The sequence below is a fragment of the Phyllobates terribilis genome, unplaced genomic scaffold (assembly GCF_046119375.1).
Source record: "Phyllobates terribilis strain yellow unplaced genomic scaffold, ASM4611937v1 Scaffold_2__4_contigs__length_985480577, whole genome shotgun sequence".
NCBI lineage: Eukaryota > Metazoa > Chordata > Amphibia > Anura > Dendrobatidae > Phyllobates > Phyllobates terribilis.
This window is the reverse complement of record NW_027362762.1, coordinates 380,437,750-380,458,892: the sequence shown is the minus strand read 5'-3', so window position 1 is coordinate 380,458,892 and position 21,143 is coordinate 380,437,750. Positions and strand designations below refer to the sequence as shown.

At 42.1% G+C, this 21,143-nt stretch overlaps 1 protein-coding gene across 6 annotated transcripts in view; it reads left to right on the top strand.

Annotated features, from left to right (window-relative positions):
* The window catches only part of NPAS2 (neuronal PAS domain protein 2), a 135,298-nt gene that overhangs the window by 6,393 nt on the left and 107,762 nt on the right, over positions 1–21,143 (top strand). Inside the window, exon 1 of one of the 6 annotated variants that reach the window (XM_073664792.1) lies at positions 19,811–19,989. The exons of the other annotated variants lie outside the window; for them this stretch is intronic. The gene's annotated coding sequence lies outside the window, so the exon portion shown is untranslated. Of the gene's footprint in view, positions 1–19,810; positions 19,990–21,143 lie in introns of those variants that run through there. 6 annotated transcript variants of the gene reach the window in all.

The following is a 21,143-nucleotide window of genomic DNA, read 5'->3' as shown; positions in this document are numbered from 1 at the left end:
ATACTCAGTCAATCTGGACATCAGTATGCATTGACTATTGTAGACCATTATTCCTGATTTCTAGTGGTCATTCTAGTTAAGGATCTCACTGCTAAGATGGCAGCTAAGGCCTTCAAAGCACATTTTTGTCGCCTTCATGGTTACCTCGACCAGGTACTGATTGACCAAGGTCCAGTCTTTGAAGCAGAACTTTTCAAAGAATTCTGTGCGTTATATGGATGTCGGAAAATAAGAACAATAGCTTACCAGCCGCAAGGGAATGTATTATATGAAAGAATGAATAGGGTTGTCCTGGAACTATTGAAGACCCTACCCCTAGAACAGCTTAACTAGTGGCCAGAGAAGTTGCCTGAGTTAGTGGACCTTTACAATCAAGTCACCATCAATTCCACCAGTTATTCACCTTGCCACTTGATGAGAGCGAGACCAGGCAAGTTGCCAGTAGATCACCAAATGGGAGCCATCAGACCTGAAGATATCTTTAACCCTTCCAATGCCCATGGAATCCAAGAAGAACAAGAAGATTTTCAGAAAGTACAACAATGCGTTGCGGAACATCAGAACAAAGCAAAACAGAAGCAAACGAATATAACAAACGCGCCTGCGTGGCCACTGCAAGCTGGAGACCATGTTCTAAAGAGCAAAGCCAGTTCCCATAAATTGTATGATCAATGGGAAGCAGAACCGTATACCACTTGTCCCCAAGAACATCAAGATCCTAAAGTCTACCGGATCACAAGAGATGGAGGGAAAATGTACAAAGTGGTTTCTCTTGATAATCTTAAGCTGAGTCCATCCCAGCTATGTCAAGAGGAAAGACCTGAGCAGACTGGACCTCCTAAACAACAAGAAGCGAAAAGGCAAGAAATGTCCACTTTAATTGGTACGTTCCCTGACAGTTAGTTGATATTCAGAGAAGCTGTAGTGATACCCACTATGATCTTTAATCAAGAACCCCCAGCAATGGCGAGTTCCATGTAAGTCCAATGGTTAAAAGACGCTTGCCGAGTACATCCGGTATTTCCCTTAATCGCCACTCAGAATGCAGTACCCGAGGTCAGCTACCTGCTAGATACAGACAGTAACTAGAAAATAGTTACCTGTCCTGCATATGTCAGTAAGACTGAAATGTCTTGAAATGTAAAAATGTTACTGTTTGCAACTTAGTAAGGACCTTCCTGTTCCCTCTATGTAGGTACTAAGGGATGGGCATGAACTGTACCCATACACCTTTGTACCTATGGATTTGACCCTTCAGAGGCCGGCCCCAGCTACACTCAGGAGTCATGGACTGTAAGCTGGCCTCTCTCTTCCAAGATTTCATTCAAGTGGGTGTTGTGGCTCCCATGCCTGCCTTATTACATTTCTTATGTTTACCATAGATGTAAATGAACACGTTTCTCATGTGTTCAATCTTTATAACTTATTATCTGTTTATGTTACAAGTTAGACTCTGGGACGAGCTAAATTTAAAGGCAACCTGTCATCTCATTATTAGCTATTAAACTGGCCCCAGTGTGTTGTTAGTGATGCAATATGCATCACTAACAATTTTTTTCCAAAGAAAAGCTCCCAGTATTAGGTTTAAAAAAACACGTTATATCATTAGAGGACCCCCTCACATATCTTTTCATTTAGTCATAGGGGTGGCAATTTTATATTTTCAGTCACGGACTTTTAAAATTAGGCACGCCCAGAGCACTGCATTTGATTGCCATGGCTGGCCCAACGTCACTGCAACCACGTAGTATATCCCGCGCGTGCGCACTGCCCATCTGCTCCCCGTGGAGGAGGAACACAGTGACGCGCATAGCGTGCGTGCTCACACGCCATGTAGCCACTGACTCAGAGCGGCTCCGGAGCATGCGCACAGCTGGTATGAAGCTGGGGCTGTACACCCAGAGTCAGTGCGCATGCCCGGGGAGCGGATGGGTAGTGCGCACGTGCGGGATATACTACATGGTTGCCGTGACATAGTATATCCCGGATTTTAGGTTGTTAAAGAGCAAGTTGGAAGAGAGGCGGGAGGAAAGTTACCTATCTTTTCATACTGGAAAATCACTAATGAAATTCTGATGGCAAAAACTGACACACTGACCAAATACTGATGTAAATCAGACTATGTTTTTTTGTGCACCAGAAAAATCACTTACATATGAATGAGGTCATAGTGTAAGGAAACCTGAGGCAGGTGCGGTCATCTCTTTACATACTAGGATTGCAAAGTTGGACACGTAAAACCAGCCTTTGGAGTAGGCATTAAAAGAAAAGTTTCTTAGGGTGTCTCTATCTAAATTTACTCTTACAAAGATACAGATTGAAATAAAGGGCTTCTATACTACCAACCCTCCATGCCACTTCTCAGTTGTGCTCTGGTTAAATCCAGATGCCTGGGTAACCTGGCACAATATAGCTGCTAGGGACTAATCACCTGACAATTCCATAAAAAAGACAGTGGTTGTTTGGTATTATCTGACTATAACAGATGGCTTTGCCAGGGGAAGATTCAGTAGGCTATACATTGAAGGCCCAAATTTGCAAGAGCAAGAATAGTATTATGTGAATCATCAAAGCAGTTTTGGTGAACATTTGTGTAATTGACTACAATTAATATGGTGCAATAGATAAATTCAAACCAACAATAATTTAAAAAAGACACTTGTTTTCATTTCAAGGTCTGGCTATAGTCAGATTTTAACGTTCAGCATGTATAAAAGTAACAGTGCCGCATCATCATTGTGTGCATGGATCCTGGCTGTCACCATGGCAACATCTATTTTATTGAGCTGTTCAGTAATCAAGTAACTTAGAGCACTCTGTGTTGCTTATACATTTCTCATGTTAATATGCTAAAGATCAATTTTCTATTTTCTTCATTAATTTCACAATATATATACAGTTTATATATACATATATATATGTGTGTGTGTGTGTGTATATATATATATATATATATATATATATATATATATATATATAAATATATATATATACATATACAATTTATTAGTCATGGCCAAAACTGTTGGCACCCTTGAAGTTGTTCCAGAAAATTATTGCTGTTAAACATATTTTGTTACAGATGTTTATTTCCTTTATGTGTATTGAGACAACACAAAAAAACACAAAGAGAAAAAAGACAAATTGGACATAATTTCACACAAAACCCCAAAATTGTTGGCATCTTTCCAAAATTGTGAGTAAACAACTTTGTTTCAAGAATGTGATGCTTGTTCAAATTCACCTGTGGCAAGTAACAGGTGTGGGCAATATGAAAATCACAACTGAAACCAGATAAAAAGGGGAGAAGTTGACTCAAACTTTGCATTGTGTGTCTGTGTGTGCCACACTAAGCATGGAGGACAGAAAGAGGAGAAGAGAACTGTCTGAGGACTCGAGAACAAACATTTTTGAAAAATATCATCAATATTGAGGTTACAAGTCCATTTCCAGAGATCTTTATGTTCTTTTGGTCATGGTGCGCAACATAATCAAAGAGTTTACAACTCATGGCACTGTAGCTAATCTCCCTGGATGTGGACGGAAGAGAAAAATTGATGAAAGGTAGCAATGCAGGATAGTCCGGATGGTGAATAAGCAAAAAAGTGCTCCAGCGTTTTGTTTTTTTATTGCTCCATCTATTAAGCCCTTCCCTACATGGCTATTCTCCATTTTTGCATTTTCTTTTTTTCCTCTCCTTCTTCTATGTGGCACTAGATCCTGGAGAAGGTGGTGATAGGTTAGTATTTAAACACACTCACACTACACTATATATATATATATATATATATATATATATATATATATATATATATATATATATATACAGTACAGACCAAAAGTTTGGACACACCTTCTCATTTAAAGATTTTTCTGTATTTTCTTGACTATGAAAATTGTACATTCACACTGAAGGCATCAAAACTATGAATTAACACATGTGGAATTATATACTTAACAAAAAAGTGTGAAACAACTGAAAATATGTCTTATATTCTAGGTTCTTCAAATTAGCCACCTTTTGCTTTGATGACTGCTTTGCACACTCTTGGCATTCTCTTGATGAGCTTCAAGAGGTAGTCACCGGAAATGGTCTTCCAACAACCTTGAAGGAGTTCCTAGAGATGCTTAGCACTTGTTGGCCCTTTTGCCTTCACTCTGCGGTCCAGCTCACCCCAAACCATCTCGATTGGGTTCAGGTCTTGTGACTGTGGAGGCCAGGTCATCTGGCGTAGCACCCCATCACTCTCCTTCTTGGTCAAATAGCCCTTACACAGCCTTCATTTAAGAAATGAAGGTCAGTCAGTGCGAAAAATTGGGCAAACTTTGAAAGTGTCCCCAAGTGCAGTTGCAAAAACCATCAAGCGCTACAAAGAAACTGGCTCACATGAGGGCCGCCCCAGGAAAGGAAGACCAAGAGTCACGTCTGCTTCTGAGGATAAGTTTATCTGAGTCACCAGCCTCAGAAATCACAGGTTAACAGCAGCTCAGATTAGAGACAAGGTCAATGCCACACAGAGTTCTAGCAGCAGACACATCTCTTCAACAACTGTTAAGAGGGAACTTTGTGCAGCAGGCCTTCATGGTAAAATAGCTGCTAGGAAACCACTGCTAAGGACAGGCAACAAGCAGAAGAGACTTGTTTGGGCTAAAGAACACAAGGAATGGACATTAGACCAGTGAAAATCTGTGCTTTGGTCTGATGAGTCCAAATTTGAGATCTTTGGTTCGAACCACAGTGTCTTTGTGCGACGTAGAAAAGGTGAACGGATGAACTCTACATGCCTGGTTTCCACCGTGAAGCATGGAGGAGGAGGTGTGATGGTGTGGGGGTGCTTTGCTGGTGACACTGTTGGGGATTTATTCAAAATTGAAGGCATAATGAACCAGCATGGCTACCACAGCATCTTGCAGCGGCATGCTATTCCATCCGGTTTGCGTTTAGTTGGACCATCATTTATTTTTCAACAGGACAATGACCCCAAACACACCTCCAGGATGTGTAAGGACTATCTGACCAAGAAGGAGAGTGATGGGGTGCTACTCCAGATGACCTGGCCTCCACAGTCACCAGACCTGAACCTAATCGAGATGGTTTGGGATGAGCTGGATCGCAGAGTGAAGGCAAAAGGGCCAACAAGTGCTAAGCATCTCCGGGAACTCCTTCAAGATTGTTGGAAGACCATTTCCGGTGACTACGTCTTGAAGCTCATCAAGAGAATGCCAAGAGTGTGCAAAGCAGTCATCAAAGCAAAAGGTGGCTACTTTGAAGAACCTAGAATATAAGACATATTTTCAGTTGTGTCACACTTTTTTGTTAAGTATATAATTCCACATGTGTTAATTCATAGCCTTGATGCCTTCAGTGTGAATGTACAATTTTCATAGTTATGAAAATACAGAAAAATCTTTAAATGAGAAGGTGTGTCCAAACTTTTGGTCTGTACTGTATATATATATATATATATATATATATATATATATATATACACAGATTTTGTAAAAAAAAATCTTAATTAAAGTGTTCCTTTAATGTGTGTGTAGAGATTGTATCAAAATACTTACCTGTCGCTGTCTTCTGCCATTGACAGCGCCACTCTGGTCCACTCTGGCATTGCGTGACAACATTTGTGACCTGCCAGTGCATACACTTACATTGAGAAAGTGAAAACCAGTCCACATAGAAGATTCTGTGTGACCCAGCAGGTTACAAATGTGGTCACGTGATGCGGACCAGAGTGACGCTGAAAATGGCAGAAGATGGTGTTGGGTGTGTATTTCAATACACTGTCTACACAAACATTAATCGTTGTTAACAGATGGAGAATCAGAAAAACAAAAATGTGCTCATTTGCACAGTTCAGGAATCATTTCCAGTTCACAAATGCAAGATATGTTTAGTCTTCACCTTTCACTCACTTCAAGCTACATCTGTGCTCAATGTCTTTGGCATGGCACTCTTAGGCTTCCACTCAGGCCTAACCAGACCTCACCTTTTTACCAAACTCACTACATCTCTTCTGTGTGCTCTCGCTGTAGCAGAGGCAGTGTCAGTTTCCACTGGATATACCCCTTTGAAACTTCTTTAAATCGGTGTCATGCGCCCCTTCATAAAAAGGTCTTTACGCCTTGCTAAGTCTCAGAGGTCCTACTCTTCATCTCCCGGGTATGGCACTTCAGCTCGCAGCAATGTCTCGCCAGGCCTACACACACCCTCTTCTATGCAGCCAGTCGCTCACCATACTCTTTCTATTTCAGTGGCAACTCCACTCGTCTCAAACAGTACCCTTCCATTGAGGTAGCCTTTGTCTGCATGCTGTTACAGCATATTTGCACATCCCTCACCTGCACATCACAGACTGTCTCAGTTTGTGTGGTACTCTCTCACTGTTGGAAGTCTTCCATGGCTGAATCTGGGCGGTGAGAAACACTTTGCTATAAGCACTCAGCTGGGAGCTTTCTCACTCTTCCTCACACACACATCCCACCTGTCTGAATCACGTGTCCTTCATATTCCAATGCATTTGACATGTTTTCATGCCAAACAATTTACATGTGTTCCTTCAGTTATTTCAGGACCACCCATGTACACACCCAGCAATTCTGTTTAAGGTTGAAAGTAGACATAAGTCCATCAAGTTCAACATAATCTAACATTGGTCCAGAAAAAGGCAAAAACCCCACAAAAAATTCCTTCCCAAATCCAGATATGGCAACCAAACAAGTTCTCTGGATCAACATTCCATCTTCAGCATGTTATAGTCATACCTTGTAATATTATCTTTATTAAGAAAGGCATCCCGCCCTTTTTGAACATTTTTAATGAATCAACCATTACAACATCCTGTGGCAGAGAGTTCCATAATCTTACTGTTTGTACAATAAAGAGTCACCGTCTATGATAATGATGAAACTAAAGCTGACCATACACATAACGATGCTTCAGTCCATTGTTCGACTCTCCCATGTACAAGCTGCTGGCTGACAGAATTTCGAAATTGGGCATGCACAATTGACATTTTCCCTGACCATCAGTTGGTCAATACACATTAGACTGTTGGCCGAACCCATCAATATTGGCGGGTTCTGCCAACATTAGTCGCATTTGTATGAGGGTCTTTACAGTCCTCTAGACAAAAAGGATGTTCCCTAGGTGTAAAAAAATCATTAGAAAGATTTCTGTACTGTCCCTTCATCCCATTTCCAAAACAACACGCACAGAATGTTAGTGTAAGAAAAAAACGCAACAGTGTTTTATATGCAATTAGTGGGCAATATAGCTAACGGAAACAATGGCAACATTGCTGCAGATATGTAAACATAGAAATATCAGTGGGGTCAATCCGGCTCAACAACACTTGTAGAAGGGATGAAGAAAAGTCTTTTCTAACCCTCTTACATACCTGCTGGCTTCAACACCACAAAAGTCATTTTAAAACCACCTAAAGAGAAAAAAGGCATTGCAAACTTACAAATGAAACACAAGGCATAAGGTAAAACCTGCAACGTACCTTGAGGAGCATAGTTTTAAAGGGATTTCTTCCAGACCCAAAGTTACAGTCCCTGCAACTGGAAATGATGATGAATCGTGATGTCCTCACTGAGATTTCTTGATTGGCATTTTAAAAGCATAATGCAAATTTACACAACGCTGATTTCCACATAATGCAGATTTTATCTGCAACATGAACTGAAAAATCTTAAAGTAAATCCACATTTACAGTAAGTGAAAAGAGGTGATCTTTGACAGATGCGCACAACAGATTGCAATTGTCATAGAAAGCCCTTTCAGAAGTTAGCTGCGACTTTGGTGTTATAATTTGTCTCACTTGCATTAAATCACACGACTTATACTATTTAATCAATTAAGTGTGACACCCCAGGGGTCTGGTTGCCACAGTGATAGAGATATTATGTCTGAGAGCAGGTGGGAGGTCCTTTGGTCAGGGATCCTGTGCATGCCACACCTTCTGCCCAGTCTTGGGAGGGGAAGAACTTCCCCTATATAAACCCGGGGCTGAAGCAGGGTTAGCAGTCAAGGAGAGTAGAGACAAGAAACAGCAGAAGCAATACTACTACGAGTCAGGGGCTGGCAGCTGCAGAGCTCGCCCTGACTGAGAAGCTTTCTTACCGGACCCGGCGTCCGAGGCTGTGGGGACTAACTCTTACCCAGCAGCAGAAGCCGACCGGCAGGGGATTTCAGGTCCTCAGGCCCAGAAACCCGAAGGCACGGTCACACGCGTGGGACCAGCACCGCCATCGTGGAGCGGAAGCCATTAGAAGGCCCCGAGTCACCGGCCATATGGGTGAGCACCACACGGTACACTCAGGGACGTGGGCTACTTATATCCGCTTCTAGCAAGGTAGCCAGAAGAGTACAGTCAGTTTGGGAGGCCTACAACTCCGCCTGGCCAGGGGAGATCCCATCTGCTCAAGGACTGACCAGGCCCCGTTCACTAGCAAGTACTCCGGGAGGGTCTATCGTTGTTACCAGTAAAGACCCTGAATTACACCGCACCGTCTCTGAGTGGTTCCTGCTACCCCCATCATCCACATCTGCTGCCCTGAGGCCATACCCCTCCCGTTGGGGGTTATACCATCTACGCTGCACCATCCATCCACCGGCCTCAGCGGACTGTCCTGCAGCGGCAGCTCCATAGCTGCATTCAACGGGTGGCGTAGTCGTACAACATCTACCGCTGATACGTCGCCGCTCAGTTTGACTCCCTGGGCACGGACCGGGTCACCGCCACGAGACTACAACCCTCAAGAGATCCGGCTCCGGGTAAGCTCCCGCGTGCGCAACGCAGCGTGACACAGGCCCAGGGGCGCGTCATAAGCATACAACAATCATATCCATCTTCAAAGACAGCCTTTTTTTTCAAGCTATCGCCCCATCACCCTATTCAGGTTGTTCAAGTAATTTAGTGGCCACCAGATCTGTCTTGGGTGATCCTTCCACCTCTCATCACAACTCATACTTGCTATACCAAATGTGTGTTTTTATTACAGCTATGATTTTCATTCTTGTTCTTTTGCAGACTTGATCCAAAAATCAATTAGGCGAGTGTGCGGTAGTTTCACAATTGGCGCTCTCTTGTTTTCTTAGCAAGCTTATTTCTTCAGGGCACATGAGGTAAATGACTCAAGTTGAACTAGGATTGCAAAACTATTTATCTTGCAATCATTAGCTGGGAAACAAATGTGTTGTGTGTATGTATAAACAACTATTATTTCATTAACTCTTTTCATACTAGAGGTTGAATAATGTCAATTGTAAGGCTGTGTGCCCACGATGCGTTTTTTAAGTGTTTCCGCAGCGGCAATTCCGCTGCAGAAACGCATGGTAGAAGGTCAGCCATGTTCCCCAACCCTAATCTGCATGTGCTGTGCACATGCTGCGGAAATTTCCACTGCGGATTATCATTGCGGAAAAAACGCAGCACTACCAATTATTTTGCAAAAGTGATGCGTTTTCGCCGCCATTGACTTGCATTGGAACGCATGGAATCCGCATCACTGGATCTGTAAATGCGGATTCCATGCGTTTCAATGTGCAGATGGTACCCGAGTCTGGAGGAGAGGAGACTCTCCTCCGGACCCGGATACCATGGAAACTGTAAAAAAAAGAATAAAATAAAAAATAAATATTATACTTACCTTCTGATGGCCCCTGGTGTCTTTGTCCTGGCTTGCTGGCAGATCGCGGTAGACTCAAGGACCTGCCATGACGTCATTTAGTCATGTGACGGGTCACGCGACCGCTGACGTCTTCAGGTCCTTTCAGTGTACCGCGAGCTGCCGGCAAGCCGAGACGCATCGGATAAAGACTCCGGGGGCCATCAGAAGGTAAGCATAATATTTATATTTTAACATTCTTTACGGTCACACTATATAAATCCATGCCGGTTGCATGGATTTATATAGTGTGACCAAGTTGTCAAGCACTTTCCAAGTGATGCTAAAATCGCTTGGAAAGCGCTTGTCAACCCGCATGCGGAAATGCATGTGAAGAACGCTTCACATCCACTTGTCCCTGGCAGGAAAATGCATGTACAATCCGCGTGTACAATCCGCATGTACAATCCGCATGTACAATCCGCATGTAAAATCCGCATGCGTTTTTTCTGCCAGGGAGATGCAGAAACGCTTAGGAAAAAATCCGGAGCATTTCTGCATCGTGGGCATATAGCCTAAGGGTATGTGCACACGATGCAGAAATGAAGCAGAAAATTTCTGCATCATTTCTGCATCTCCCTGGCAGAAAAAACGCATGCAGATTGTGCATGCGTTTTTCCTGCGGAATACATGCGGATTCCCATGCGTTTCCACATGCGTTTCCGCATGTGGATTGACAAGCGCTTTCCAGGCGATTATAGCATCACCTGGAAAGTGCTTGACAACTAGGTCACACTATATAAATCCATGCAACCGGCATGGATTTATATAGTGTGACCCGAGAAAGTGGTAAAAATAAAAAATAAATGTATACTTTACCCTCCGATGGTCCGCGCTGTCCTGCTCAATCCGTTCTCCCTCGCCGGCAACTTTGAATTGAAAGACCTGCCGACGTCAGCGTCACGTGACCCGTCACATGACTCTGACGTCAGCGCAGGTCCTTCAACTCACTGCAAAGTGCTGAGAACCAAGCAGGAGCGCAGCGCGGGCCGACAGAAGGTAAGTATACATTTATTTTTTATTTTATTCTTTTTCTACAGCTTTTTTAATGGTACCTGGGTGTGGATGAGACTCTCCTCTCCTTCACACCCGGGTACCATCCGCACATTAGAACGCGCCAATAGCGCAAGTACAAATGCAGTCTTGCGGAATTGGCGCTTTCTAATGCAAGTCAATGACGGCGAAAACGCCACGTTTACTCAAAATTAATTGACATGCTGCGGATTTTTGAGCGCAGCGATTTCGCTGCGGAAAAATCTGCATCATGGGCACAGCACATGCGGATTTCAATTGGGGAATGACGCGCCCCCTGGGCCATGTTCAGGGGATACCCGGAGCCGGATCTGGATAGGGGTAGTAGTCCTTGTGGCGGTGACCCGGTCCGTGCCCAGGGTGTCAAACTAAGTGGCAGTCTATGGCAGTAGATGTTAAATTGATCGACTACGCCACCCGTTGATCGCGACTCTGAAGCCGCCGCTGCAGAACAGTCCGCTGAGGCTGGTGGTATATCAGTGCAGCTTTGTTGGTATAACCCCCAACGGGAGGGGTATGGCCTCAGGGCAGTGTTTGTGGGAAATGATGATGTGGGTGTCCCAGGACTGATGGTGCCGGTGCGGTAATCAACACAGAGACGTGAAGTGCGGTTTCCAAGCTTTACTCACTTTTGTTGTTCCGGTCACTTCGGCCAGCAGTGACCACCCGAGCCGTGCTGCATCCACCAGGTCAAGGACTCGGCCATCCCCCCAGGTATCTCTAGAGCGTGGTCCAGAGCTCCCCTCTCTGCCTTTCTACCGGCCGTCCCCACCAGGGATCCACCTTTGTCCGGCTCCCTCGGGCCTCTTGATGGTGAAACCTTTCCCGGCTTCCCTGACCCTATGCGTGGTCTGCCTTTCTGAAGGATGTGGTGGGGGGTCGTGCCAAAGCTTGGCCGCGACCTCCAGTTCCTGGTTAAGGATTATTCGCCTCTGCCAGCTTGGGATCCGGTACCTCACTGTGCCAACCCTTCACCCTTTTTGGTCACTCATGGGTTCTCAGGGCTCCCTCTCTTATTGTGCCTCTGGGCCCTTCTGTCTCCTTCTTCCTGAAGCCTGGCTCTGGAGCTGGGCCCAGCCGGAGCCACAGCTCCCTGTCAGCCCTCTTGGCTGAGCTCCTCTCTGAACTCACTCTCCTGACAGACTGACCCTGTCTCCAGATGGTGCCCACCATATATACTCCCTCTATGTGTGAGCCCAGGTGACTAGCACCCAATGGGCTCCTACCTCTATGTCCAGAAGCCCTCCCCTATCTGTCCCTACACTGCTGGGATGTTCCACCCCCCTCCCCACTCCAGCCAGGGACAGACACTGTCGTACCTGCACATTCACCTAGTGGGAGTACCATTGATCTGTCCCCCGGAAATGAGGTGAATGTAGTGCATGCAGCCTACTGAGCTCAGTCCCACACTCTATCCTTACCCGGGAGTGGAATACCACACCTCTGGGTTGAGGTGCAATACCCCTGTAGCAACCGAGCCCTCAGGGTGCTACAGGAACATTGCTGCCCTTCTACCATGCGTTTTTAATGCGTTTCCGCGGCGTTTACGCAACTGCAAAAACGCCGCGGAAACGCATTAAAAACGCATCATGTGAACTCAGCCTAAAGGTAACTTATCACGTCAGATAATGCTATTTACCTGCAGATATGGGGTAAATCTGCAGGCAAATAGCATTAGGAAGGTGCCCGGCCGTCATTTTGAAACCGCGGGTACCCAGAGAAATTGAGCTTTATTCCTCCAGGTAGCTGTCGACTTTCAGTCATGAAGGTGTGCATGGAGAGGCTACAGTCATCACTCACAGCACTGTGGAGCAACTGTCAGCATTTGCACTTTGACTGACAACTTGCTGTACACAGATGCACTGCAGAGCCGGCTGTCAGTCAGAGTATTGGGGCGTGCTTATAGCCACCTTACATTGCTGCGAGCAGTGACTGTAGCCTCCACATGTATGACTGAATGACTGAAATTCAGCAGCTACCAGGAGGAATAAAGTTCATTTTCTCCCAGGAGCGACGCTTTCAGTATGGTGACTGGGCTGGGCACCTTCCTATTTCTATTAATCTACAGATTAACCCTATATCTGCTGGTAAATATTGTTATTTGACATGGCATGTTCCCTTTAAAATTACAAAGTGCTTAAGTCAGAAACAGGGTTACCGTTTATATACTCCTCCCCATTTTTTGTCGGAAGAATCCTTCTCAGGTCAATCACAGGCAGTTATAATTAAAGAATTTGTGCTCCACTAAATCTATGAATGCAGACTTTAAAACATAATATCTTGACCCTGTCACCATATTTCACAATGTAAACTGCATACCTTGTTAAAAAGATATCTTATACTTAATTAGACTGGTGTACTTACTTTGAAGATCCATGTCAGCATGGCTGTATAATCCAGATATTTAAATGAACATATTATAAGTTAATTTATAGATTGACATAGCTTATGATTCCAAATGTATTCAGTCACCGCCCACCCAGCCTGACTGACAGCTGCAGCTTGTACTGAGCAGTGTGAGATCTCCACAGCAGGAGGGACACTGAGGAGCTGCCAATCAGGTCAGGCTAGGTGGGCTGGAATTAAGTTAAACTTTCATAAATGATAATACAGCTATTTTGACATAGATTTTCAAAATAAGTACACCAACCTCATCGAGTCTGATATCTATTTTAACGTATGAAGTTTGCATTGTGAAAATCTGGTGACAGATCCTCTTTAATGTTTATTTGTCCATCTGTAAATTGTCACTTATATAGAGGCCTTGCTATCAAAGGACTAGATGCTATTATGGGGCTGCTCATAGAGTCCCATGGCTTTCATTATCACCTCTATGCTGATGACACACAGATTTACCTCTCTGGACCCGATATCTCCTCCCTACTAACCAAAATCCCACAATGTCTGTCCGCCATTTCATCCTTCTTCTCTGATAGATTTCTAAAACTTAACATGGACAAAACAGAATTCATCATCTTTCCGCCATCCCATTCACCTCCCCCAACTGACCTATCTATCAATGTCAATGGCTGTCCACTCTCCCCAGTCCCCCAAGCTCGCTGCCTTGGAGTAACCCTGGACTCTGATCTCTCCTTCAAACCACATATCCAAGCCTTTTCCACTTCCTGCCGACTCCAACTCAAAAATATCTCCCGGATCCGCACATTCCTCAACCATGAATCTTCAAAAACACTAGTGCATGCCCTCATCATCTCCCGCCTCGACTACTGCAACCTCCTGCTCTGTGGCCTCCCTTCTACCACTGTTGCACCCCTCCAATCTATCCTAAACTCTGCTGCCTGACTAATCCACCTGTCCCCCCGCTATTCCCCGGCCTCTCCTCTCTGTCAATCTCTTCACTGGCTCCCCATTGCTCAGAGACTCCAGTTCAAAACCCTAACCATGGCATACAAAGCCATTCACAACCTGTCTCCTCCATATATCTCTGACCTAGTCTCCCGTTACATACCCGACCGCAACCTCTGATCCTCACAAGATCTCCTTCTCAACTCCCCTCTTATCTCCTCCTCCCACAATCGCACACAAGATTTCTCCCGTGCTTCCCCCCTACTCTGGAACTCTCTACCTCAACACATCAGACTCTCGTAGACCGTGGAAACCTTCAAAAGGAGCCTGAAGACCCACCTCTTCCGACAAGCCTACAACCTGCAGTAACCACCGCTGCATGACCATCTCTACCCTCACCTAATGTATCCTCACCCATCCCTAATAGATTGTGAGCCCTCGCGGGCAGGGTCCTCGCTCCTCCTGTACCAGTCGCTGTCACATTGTGTTCAAGATTATTGTACTTGTTTTTGCTATGTATACCCCTTTTCACATGTAAAGCGCCATGGAATAAATGGCGCTATAACAATAAATAATAATAATTATGTGGTTATAATCAATTGGGGTAGCAGATTTTAACAATTGCAAAAAAAGGTGGTGCAGACAAATGTCTGGGCCTTTCTTGGTTCTTGTCAAAGAGATGCATATGAGCTGTTTACTGGACTATAGCAGAAAATAGGTGTCAGGACAAAGACAGAGATGCAACCTGAGACTTTAAATTTAGCTGAAAATGAGGAATTTGTAAAATATTTATATCCTTCAAAGGGTTAGTGAAAAGCAGTACGATCTGGTGCTGACCCTCCATTAGTGCTCCCGATCTTTGGTTACATAAGCTATTAATGGCATATGCCATATTTCTGGCATCTCGGCTGTTATCACTAAACGATGATGCCAGTAGTGTGGCACCATAATGCTGGCCATTGACTGGCCACAATAGTCACTTGTGAACAAAGACTTTGAGCACCTCTTGAGAGTCAGAAAGGATCATCAAGGGAAAGAAGAGGTGAAATCTGCAAGGGCAAGGAATAGAAACACTTATCAGAGACATGATTGGAGTGCAGGATTTAGGGCTCTAAATAGTAATGCTGGAGGCTTGGGGGACCTGACAGGTCTTCTTTAAGGAAAGCAATGATTGATTATCTCTTTGTTCTCTTTGGCTTCACTTTTCCATGTTTCATTTCTTATGGTTTGATTAAATGCACATATAGTCTACAGTTGCTGACTGATGCATTGATGGTGGTCTATAATAGGCATATTAGTAGAAAGTAACAATTTAGATTCTAGCAGCAATTTTGACGTCAAGGGACTGCACTGCAAATAATTTTGTATTAAGAGAAATTGTACATAGGGCCCCATTCACCCAATTTATACCTAAGTGTCCATCTGGCATATGCCAGGCTAGTATGGAACCAACATAACTTCTATTTACCATGTAGGAAAGTGTATACTCCGGTGCTTGCCTATGCAGAGGGATACAGTTAAAAAAAACTGCTCACAAAAGCAGACGAAGGGTTAAGTATGCCAACTATGTGCCCACACAATGGCATACATCTCAGCCTTCTGATGAAGGTACTGTATAGGAAGAAGAATTCTCCTGACATATATTTCCAATAGATTGGAAAACGTGAATACAGACTAATATAAAACAAAGAAAGAAAGTTTACAATCTAAACAGTTGCAACTCTTTAATTATAATGGTTTATTCTAAATGCAGTATATCAACCAAGATCTCATCATTTGCCATAATCTTAAAGGTCCCACAAAACATTAATATAGAAGATCTAAACGTGACTTTAAAATGCTGGTAAGAAGTATGCAGTTTAATATGAGAAAAATCGTTTAGAAACATGCTGTGGGGTATTATAATGACTTCAGGTAAAATACACAGAATTAGCATCACACCTAGTTTACTTTTTAATAATGACATTTATTATGAAAACTAGAGCAGTGTTACCAACGTGGCGTCGCTTCAAGGGAAATTTACTATGTAGGCTCTGCAAATAATAGTGCCCTGACACTTGAGTTGTATTGCATATGGTATGTATAATTTTGTATTGTACATTACATGTGGTAAAACTACTGAGGATTTGCAGTCCCGACAATGTGCTCCAACTGATGTATAATGGGGAAAATTTAAGTCTGTTCTACCTTATTATTATTTATTTTTATAGCACCATTGATTCCATGGTGCTGTACATGTGAAGGGGGTTTACATACAAAATACATATATAAAGTACAATGAACAAATAGTGACAGACTGGTACAGAGGGGGAGAGGACCCTGCCCTCATGGGCTTACAATCTATTGGATCTAAATGTCAGACTTGAGCCATACTTTGTTAAAATGCCCATATTTTTTTTAAGAACGATCTCCTTTTAATAAATTTACACATCATTGCCTGCTCGTGCACCAAAAAGTAAAATTTACACCAACTATTATCTGGCATAGATTTACACTTCAAAGGGGTATTCTCAAGTTGTCTCTTGAGCAACTCGGGGCTATGCAGTCTTCTTACTTCCTGATTTTTGGCAGGGTGTGCACTCCACCTTGAGTGACAGTTGTGGTGAGCAGCAGAACTGTAGTATTAGTAGAACTATAAAGCTCGGCACAAGTTCCGCTAGAACACATTCAGCTATCAGTGATTTGTTCTGAAGTGTACAATTTTATCAGTATATTTCCAAGTAGAGGAAGCATGGCATTTGAAAAAGCGCACAGCTTTGGATAGCGAGAGCCATGATTTCCTGTTGTGGGAAAAGCTGATTTTGCTGGCTATTGATTTTGCAAGATTTATAACAGCAGCTTGTCAGAAGCTGAAAGGAAGTTTGTCCTTTACTGTTAAATACATATACTAGTTGGTATACATTTAATTCATGTGAATAGTATGAGTACTTATGAACAAATGTTCAGACATATCTGTATAATTTGCCATAACATGTTTCTTTTATTCTTCATTTTTAACTATTCAATATATTAATAATACAATTTTGACCAGTCCACACCATTATCTCTATCACATGGTAAAATACATTACCCCTTAGACCTATGTCAGAGGCCTGTCATCCAGCCAAATCAGACCTCTTGCTTTGCACTGATGAGGGGCAAACACCCTGAAATACATATCTGCAATTAAAGTGTTTTGTTTGACATTTATCTTAAGTCATACAACAAAGCTCATTAAAGGGTCGATATTGACTTTTACAATTGCTACTTCCAATTGGTTTCACTAGAATTCAAGTCTTCTTTTTTTCTGCATACTTAAATTTCCCAGAGGAGCATTGTAAATCCTATACAATTCCTCATACTGGCATGTCACTCTCCGCAATGATAAATGTTGCCCCTTATACCCATGCAAAATTCACACCAGAGATCCACTACCATTTCTGGGAAAATAAAACTGGCAACTAAGTTCTAAAAAATGTGCCCTACTTTGTTTTCCAAATATGTGACAAGCATGAAGTAGAGCCCTAGACCGAATATTTAGCCTTGAAGGCCCTTTGAAGCATGAAGAGTGTAGTTCAGAATCTCCTGGAATGTGGTTGACATTCCTGTTGATAGTCAGAGGTGTAGAAAATCCCTTTTATAGAGTATTGTGAAGCAAAGAATTGGTATCAGTCATTACATCCACAGTCTGACTTGTCAGCTCATATAAAATATGATTGGGAGCAGACTTCAGCAGTCACATTGTCACCGTATAATAATGTTCCTAAACTGACCTACTTTTAGTGTTTGCAGAGAGCAGGCTAATCCAGTTTAGCATGGCTAAAGGAGGATGGGCACGGGAAATATTTCTGATGAAAGAAACTGAAGATATTCTGTAAGATGGCATGCAGTACTCTGTTCACTAAGGGGAATAAGAAAAAGCTCTGAAATATGGTGGCTTTTTCCTTTGGCCGTCGCATCAGAATGTGTGTGACTCAGTTGACTGTATTATGTTTTCAAGCAATGTCTTAAGTATATAGGATTTATTCCCAATACAATATTTTGTGAAAATGTTTTACCATGGATCATGATACTCTTAAACCTCAGTTTATATATAGCTAAATTGGTTTTATTAATGAAAAATGTTTATTTTTTTCCTCTGCTTCCTAAAAATTGGATACATCTTAAAAGCAAGCATAAGACTTTGAAATGTTATTTTTTATTATTTTCATACTATCACTTTTCAAAAGGGGATATATAAAATATTGAATACTCATATTCCACATATCTCCGCTTTCTTTATTGTCTTTCAAGCATTACTTGTGTTTAGTTTTACTTAACAATATAATGGAAGGGAAAACAACATCTACAAGAAGCTTGTATGTTCTCCATATGTTTGCATGATTTTCCTCTGGGTTCTCCGGTCTCCTCCCACACTCCAAAGACTGATAGGGAATTAAGTTTGTAAGCTCCAATGGGGATAGAGATGATGATGTCTGTACAGAGCTGTAGAATTAATACAAATGAGTGAAATAAATAATAATTAATAAATAGGTGCTGCAGAAGAATCTGTTATTCCATTGCTGTTGATGGATTTTAGGTTGTCTTATACAACATCTAAATACTCAAATTTTACATGTCACGTCTGTAGACAATAGTGGCTCACTGCTGTAGTATACCACCAATCACTTAGGGTCCAACTTCTGTTTGCTGATTGCTAGAGCAAAGAAAAAGCATGAAAAATGCTATGCTGTCTCATCTCCTGATGGTTTTACTCACCTTACTTTGGAGGATGCATGATTGCTCCATTGTAGTCAACATGAGAGAGGCAGATAGGAGGCAATACTTTTCAGGTGTGGGTCACAGCAAACCACACCTATTAACCCGCTAGTGATGCTAGTGATCTTAATGACCAGGCAAAATATGACTAGTGTCACTTCATGTGGTAATAACTCTGGAACGCTTCAACATGTCCCAGTGATTCTGAGAATATTGTTTCGTGACACATTGTACTTTATATTAGTGGTAAATTTAGGTCGATACATTTTCCATTTATTTGCAAAAATATTGGAATTTTGGGGAAAATGTAAAAAAATTTGTAATTTTCAAACTTTACCTTTTTATATCCTTAGACCAGTTAGTCATGCTGTAGAAAACAATTCATAAATAACATTTCCCATATGTCTACTTTACATCTACATCATTTTAGAAGGGTTAAAACAACAATTTTTTCAAAAAATGTACAAAACCTGTTTAGTTAGGGACCTATTCAGATTTAAATGGATCTTGAGGGGCCTATATATTGGAAACTCCCCAAAAGTGATACCATTTTAAAAAACGCACATCTCAAATACTTCAAAACTGCTGTCAGGAAATGTTTTAACCCTTCAGGTGCTACAAAGGAATTAATGCAAAGTGAAATGAGAAAATTTTTTTTTAAATTTGCCTCTAAAATGTTGCTTTAGCACCAATTTTTTCACTTTTATAAGGGATAGCATGGCAAAATGGACTCCACAATTTGTTATCAAGTTTCCTTTGAGTGGTCAGAAACCTGACAAATTTCAAGACTTGGAAGGGAAGGAGCATCATTTGAATTTTGGAACACAAATTTAGCTGAAATATATTGCGTGCACCATGCCGCATTTACAGGGCCCCTAAGGTACCTAAACAGCAGAAACCACCAACAAGTGATGCAATTTTGGAATCCTCACCCCTTTTGTTCATGGGTTTAGTGAGCATTTTAAACTCACAGGTACTACACAGAATTTGATAACATTAGGTCGTCATATTAAAATTTTTCATTTTTTTTTACCTGGCCTCCACAGTCACCAGACCTGAACCCAATCAAGATGGTTTGGGGTGAGCTGGACCGCAGAGTGAAGGCAAAAGGGCCAACAAGTGCTAAGCATCTCTGGGAACTCCTTCAAGATTGTTGGAAGACCATTTCCGTTGACTACCTCTTGAAGCTCAGCAAGAGAATGCCAAGAGTGTGCAAAGCATTCATCAAAGCAAAAGGTGGCTTCTTTGAAGAACCTAGAATATAAGACATATTTTCAGTTGTTTCACACTTTTTTGTTAAGTATATAATTCCACATGTGTTAATTCATAGTTTTGATGCCTTCAGTGTGAATGTACAATTTTCAAAGTCATGAAAATACAGAAAAATCTTTAAATGAGAAGGTGTGTCCAAACTTTTGGTCTGTACTGTATATAATAGTTTTTTTTTATGTTTTGCTGCTATCACAGAGTTATAATGCTTTTTTATAAAATAGTTTTTTCATCGCCATACTCTGACAGCTGTAACTATTTTAGTTTTTGGCGAACAGAACTGTATGAGGGCTTTTTTTTGCGAAACGAGTTGGAGATTTTTTGGTACTATTTTTGGGTACATAGCAATTTTTGATTGCTTTTTAATCACATTTTTCAGACGCAGAATGAACAAAAACCAGCAATTCAATTATTGTTTTTTACTTTTCATGTTTTGCACAGTTCACCATGTGGTAAAAGTGATAAGACCGATTTATTCTTCTGGTCAGTTCGATTACAGCGATGCTATATTTACACACGTGGTCAAAATTGTTGGTACCCCACCCCTCGTTAAATGAAAGAAAATCCCACAATGGTCACAGAAATAACTTGAATCTGACAAAAAGTAATAATAAATTAAAAATCTATGAAAATGAACAAATGAAAGTCAGACATTGCTTTTCAACCCTGCTTCCACAAAATTAAAAAAAAAATTAAACTCATGAAATAGGCCTGGACAGAACTGATGGTACCCCTGAAAATAATTTGACAAAAGGAACATATTAAATCAAGTTGTGTCCACTAATTAGCATCATAGGTGTCTACAATCTTGTAACCAGTCAGTGGGCCTCTATATAGGGCTACAGATACTCACTGTGCTGTTTGGTGACATGGTGTGTACCAGACTCAACATGGACCAGAGAAAGCAAAGGAAAGAGTTGTCTCAGGAGATTAGAAAGAAAATTATGGACAAGCATGTTAAAGGTAAAGGTTATAAGACCATCTCCAAGCAGCTTAATGTTCCTGTGACTACAGTTGCACATATTATTCAGAAATGTAAGATCCATGGGACTGTAGTCAACCTCCCTGGACGTGGCCGCAGGAGGAAAATTGATGACAAATCAAAGAGATGGATAATACGA